The 6,000-nt window shown below is 38.6% G+C and overlaps 1 protein-coding gene across 1 annotated transcript in view; it reads right to left on the reverse strand.

The window, feature by feature from the left end:
* Amotl1 (angiomotin like 1) overlaps window positions 1–5,655 on the reverse strand; it is a 151,654-nt gene extending 145,999 nt beyond the window's left edge. Inside the window, exon 1 of the mRNA XM_063256213.1 lies at window positions 5,604–5,655. The gene's annotated coding sequence lies outside the window, so the exon portion shown is untranslated. The remainder of the gene's footprint in view (window positions 1–5,603) is intronic.
* Window positions 5,656–6,000: the final 345 nt, after the last annotated feature.

Raw genomic sequence — 6,000 nt, forward strand, 5'->3', positions numbered from 1 at the left:
CCTTCTTCACTTTGACAACTACAACTTATTCTTCATAACTCCCTTACATTTGATCATATGTTCACCAGAGACTTGCACAGGATGCCCGTGCTTACCTTGTTACACCATTTACCACACGGTATTCTGATTGTCTGGTAATAACAGCTGTAGAGTTTGTAGTTAATGCACTTGAAATCAGAGATTCTACCTTATTTGTATTGGCATCCTTAGTATTTGCAAAGTGGTTGCCACAAATAAACATTCAATATACTATGGTGAGTAAATGAGTAACCTGAAGCATATGTCAGTTTACTGTACCTCTTTGAAAAGTAATCTGCTTGAATTTCATCCAGTGCTCCTCCGTGTCTTTAGCAAGTTCTCCATTCCAAAACCACACCTACCTGCTTCTGCTTCCTAGGCCGATTCTTATCTCCTCATCCAGTCTAACCTGCTGAGATTCCTTCATCTAGGATCCCACTTCAGTTTGCATACCTGATCTTTGTCCAGCACACTTCTAAAATCCTTGCCTGTTATGCAGCTGTCTTCCTCTCTGAGCCTAGAAACTATTCTCCTAATTACCCAAGGACGATACCTGCCTATGCAGTCAAATCACACCTAGAGTTCTAGACATCCCTTCCAGAGCCATTTGTAGCACAGAAGACTTGACTGAGGACTACAAATTCTGAAAAATCCTAGCCATACTTTGACTTTCTTTTATTGCCAATTTATGGCTCCATCTGTAAAGAAAACATTGATTAACTTGAAGTGCCCTGCTTAAACAATCATGTGGCATAGTCTATCATCAGGTATTTAAATAACCACTGATTCTAATGATCATGAACATGATCATAGCAAGCAATTTTTCTTGCTGAAAACTTAAATCTATAAATCAAGACAGAAACATTAACTTGATGTCTTCTATGTGCTTGTTACTATGCTAAAAACACTTGGAACAGAAAAGGATAAATATTGTTCCTTTTTTCAAGGAGTTTTCAGACTTTAGGGAGGCAAATATTTGGACATATCATCACAGAACAATGTGCTAAGTGAAAACACAGAAGATGTATGGAGTGAACCAAGATCTACAAATAATACAGTATAGAAGCTGCAGGAGAATCTTAGAACCCTTGGTCCAGCTGTTGCCTTAAGCATGACTCCTTACTGCATACATGCTTGTCCAGCCTGACTTAATACCGCCAAGTGAGAAGGAGCTCATTTGCTTGCTTTACTTGGCTAAATATTTCCCTTTTGAACTCATCTATGAGATCCCGAAGATATCTCTTTATGTCCACTGGTGCCGTGTCTGATATTGCATGTTTGCTGTTCTGTTTCCAAGAATTCTTACCAGCTGTGTAAAACTGGCAATTTGAGTAACTTGAAAACTATTATTTCAAAGCAGCTTATCCAACTGGGCACAGTATTAGTAAGTCTACTGTGAGAATTTACTGATGTTAATATTTTTAAAAATTCCGATAAATAATGTACACTACTTCTCTCTAATGAGCTATGGTAATAAGCACATTTTTAGAAATCTAATAAAGTTTAAAAAATTATGAAGTCCTTTACAGAACACCCAGTGTCTCAAGCTTTTTATCTCTAAAGTTAGTCCATTGGAATCACACTCCGAAGTTCCTTCCACCATGAAACCTTCCCAAGCAGACTTATTTCTTTTCCCTCTTGAGCTCCTCAAAACTCCCATTAGCACAAAGCTTTTCCATTGGAGAATAATGCTCTTTATAAGATGATTGTCTTTCCCATTAGAAGTTGTATGCTCAGGACAAAATCACATCTTACCCACCCTTCTGTTCTCACTGGTAGCACAATCCCTGCCTCTACTTGGGTTCAGCTAATGCTTTTTGGATAGCATTCCTTTGACTGAGAAACCCAAGTGACTTTATCTGCGAATTCCTCACATAATGCAGTATCAAATCAGTAACTATAATACAAGATTTGTCTCCAAATCATGCCATTCAGGAAGCCCCATGACAAGCATAAATTGATAAGAAAAGTAAAAGTAAGCTAAGTATTTCAAGAGAACTGAATTCTCATCTGGGAACTTTTGTGAATGTAATGACTCTAGACAAATCACCTTAATAAGAAAAATTTTTCTACTGTACAATAGAACTCTTAAAGTCCATTCTTCATTCACAGAGTTTTGGGAAAACTAGATATTAACTGGAGAATCTTTGAAACATTACATAATTGCATAGCAATGCTATCATTTCCACAAAGCTGCTTAGAGACATGATCTGATATGCACCACTGAATTTGGTCTTGGTTGCTCAAGTTTGGGAAGTGGCACAAAATGTGAGAGGCAGTATAAACATGACAGGTAAGAGCAAGTGCTTTGGGGGACAGATCTAGATTTAGATTCCAGATATGCTACTTACTGGCAGTGATCTGTAAGCAAGGTGTATAAAGTCAATGAGCCTAGTTTTTCACATCTGTAAAAGGGATCACAGCACAGGCTTTTTCAGGTTTTTGTAAAGATTCAATGAGAAATATCTGTATTGTATCTAGGAAAGATTGGCCAATAATAAAAACTCAATAAACAACAATAGTAGTTGTTTTCGTTATCAGCATTTTTTGATATATAGTCTCATTGTACAGTTTAAGTTAGCCTTGAACTCATTGCACAGCTCAGACTGGCCTCCACTTTGCAACCTCAGCATCTTGAGTGCTGATATTATAGGTATGCACCACCAAGCCCAGCTATTATCATCATTATTATTGCTTGAGCTAGATACACTTCTGGCAGTGACTCGGTCCCATCTATGAACTTCATTCCATGAGGAATCAGAATGAATAGTGAGAAGGCTTTGGGATGCAGTCATGTGTCTCAAATGAATGCTGTTGGCTCTGAATAAAAAAAAATGGGAAAAATGGGTTAAGAGTGCAAACTCTAGAAAGGCAGCAGAGAGCTAGTAAGTAAAAAGCAACAGAGGCGAAGAGGCAGAGGAAAAGTCTGCAAGGACTTGCTGAGGTAGAGCCGTGAACAGGACCACTAGGGTGTGCTATGCAGGGAACCACCAAGAGGATTAAGTGGTATCACGAGCAGGCAGTGGGCTGAAGTCTGGTAGAGAAGGAGGCAGGACAACATAAACTGCTACAGTTCTGATTTTGAACCAAGGAGAGGATATTGACAGAAGGCTCCACAGCAAAGCACTACTGTGGCTCATGCATAGATCTTTATAGCCATATCTGAACAGGACAATGCACCATTTAATATCCAACCCAGCTGTGTCCATTAGATAGATGAGAGTCACATATACAATTTTATGTTTTCCAATAACCACATGTCCTTGGCAAACTTGGGATGTTGTAACAAAATGCCACAATCTGAGTGGCTTCAACCATAGATGTTTATTTCTCTGGGAAGCTGGGAGATCCTATAGGCTAACTGATTTTCTTCTAAGGACTCTAATCTCATCCTAGGGGTTCCAACACCATGATCTTATCTAAATCTAGTCACTTCCCAGAGGCTCCATCTCTAACTATAATCACATTAAGGACTGGCGTGTTAACTTATACATGGGGAGAGATGAAACACAAACATTCAGTTTATAAAAATTCTTTAAAAATAATGCCAGTGAAATTAGTTTTAAAATATAGCATTTTGAAATAGGCTTTACAGCTTCAGAACGTAGTATGTATTTTCATTTACATTACATATTAGTTTGACCTAGCCACGTTTCAATGGCTTGATAGCTCTGAATACCTGTGACACAGATCCAGTGTCAAGGAAAGAATGAATATTATTCTTTTGATCAGTTACACTACAAAAGTCTTTTTAAAACCTAGAGCTATAAAAGACATTTGGAAATGTTTATAATACAGGGACCCTTACATCTTCTTGCCAGGCTTTACTTTCCATCTTTATTTGAATTTAAGTAGTTTTATACCAATTGAAATCCACCCTCTCAATTCAACATACATGGAGGGCTGACTTAAGTCCTTGGCATGGACACGCTACTTACGGTGCATATTCTTTTCACTTTGCATTCTAAGGAAAATTGTCTTACGTTTACTCTTCCTTCAGTTACCAGGCAGCTTCGTGTACACTGCTTCTATTGTTGCTCTCCACTCCCGCTCTAGACCAGCTAACCAGAGGCAGTCATAAACCATTTGATTAATCTACACAGACATCTAGTGTAAAAATTATCACTCAGTGAGTGACAGACCATTCTGGACTAGCTGGGCCTATGAGAGCTTCTGTCAGAAGTAACAGGCAGGATCAGGCAGTGACAGGGAGAGCACTGAGAGAAGACACGTGAAAGGAAGCGGAGAAGAAGAGAGTTGCATAGACTAGGTCTCCAGCCACTGCTTAGTTTCCTTAGGTAGGAATTGTAGATGGGGGAGGTTAGTGGGCCATAATAGTTCTTCCATCTGTTTTTCAAATCAGCTTCCCAAACCCATTTCATTAAAACAGAGTGGTTCTTCAGATGAAAGAAGTTTGAAAACCTCCTACCGGAAGGTCTCAAAACAACTTTTGATATCCTGGGACCTTCCAATGCTAATAATCACAATTTGAGGTGCAGCTGCATGGCTCTTGTTGGTTTGCTATGAGATCCTGGTACCTCTTAGGGTCAAGACTAGATGAGAGTCTAGTTTTTGATAAAACAGGCCTCCCACAGAGACATCCACTTTGATGCAATGTGAGCCAGGTTTTCTTTCCATGACTCCCCTTGGATTTGTTTGTGCTCAGTCTCATGCAACACTTAGCCTGACAGAGAAGTGATGGATTACTCTGGATTGCATCCGCAAGTCATTATATGCTGAACACGCTCCTTCACAGTGGCCTTCTGGGGACCCTTCTAAGCCTCACATGATCGACACCAGTGGCTTGCAGCTATGGATGCACATTAGAACTACCTGGAGGACTTTCAAAATATGTGGATATCCAAGGCCCTTGCTCAGACTGTGAAATCAGGATCTCTGGAGGTTTTAATATTTCTTAGTAGATCCCCAAGTAACTTTAATGGGGAGCTACAATTGAGAAAGAGTGGTATGTAGAATATGCCCTCATAAGTTTTGGGTTTCTGACAGAGAAAACCAGATACTACTTTTAATTATAAGTGAAATACATGATTTTTTAAAAAAAAATGATAAATGGAATTATCTGAAGTGAAAAATCTTATTCATTAATATTATCCCCAACAGGCCCCATTCCTTACAGGTAACTATTAATAGTTTCATGTGTCATTTTCAAAATACTGGCTATGCCTATGGAGATATAAATACATACATATATACATGTATATATACATATATATATATATATATATATATATATATATATATACACACACACACACCTTTCTCCACAAGGGCTAAATGTGACTGACTTTTTCCTCTTTCTGACATATCTGAATTATTATCTTATGAATTTTTAATAAAGAAAAACATGGCATAGTTGGATGTTTACTATCTTTTTTTTTTTTTTGTCTTTTTCACTTTTATCAGTACCGGGGATCGAACTCACGACCACCTGCTTGCAAGGCAGATGCTTATGCCGCTGAGCTAAATCCCCAGCCCCAGTGTTTACTATCTTAGTTACTTTTTACTTGTTGCTGAGACAAAATACCTGAAGCCCAAAGTTGGGAAAAGAAAGGTTTATTTCTTACAGTTTTTGGAGGTTTCAGTCGATACTCAGTTGGCTCCAAGGCTGAGTGGCATGGCAGGGCAGCAGTTCATGGTGGCTGTAAACAGCAAGGCAGAAACTGACAAGAAAGCGAGACACACCTTCTTCCTGCCGGCTCCACCCCTTTGTGGGTGTAGCACTGACACCATCAATCCAAACTCTAGACAATGAACCAATCACGAAAGCACAATGCAAATGCATGAGGCCTGGGGGCCACTGACATAAACCATGACATTTACTTTCTCAGATAATAACAAGCTATAAAGCAAAGTAATTAAGACAATATGACCCTGTTGCCAAAATAGACAAATTATTTGTCAGAATAGGATAAAAAGTTCAAAAATAATCAATGACATTGACTTGATACCTAAAAAAATTCA

This window comes from Cavia porcellus, unplaced genomic scaffold (genome assembly GCF_034190915.1).
Source record: "Cavia porcellus strain 051 isolate PalLab524CR breed Dunkin Hartley unplaced genomic scaffold, mCavPor4.1 scaffold_9, whole genome shotgun sequence".
Taxonomy (NCBI): domain Eukaryota; kingdom Metazoa; phylum Chordata; class Mammalia; order Rodentia; family Caviidae; genus Cavia; species Cavia porcellus.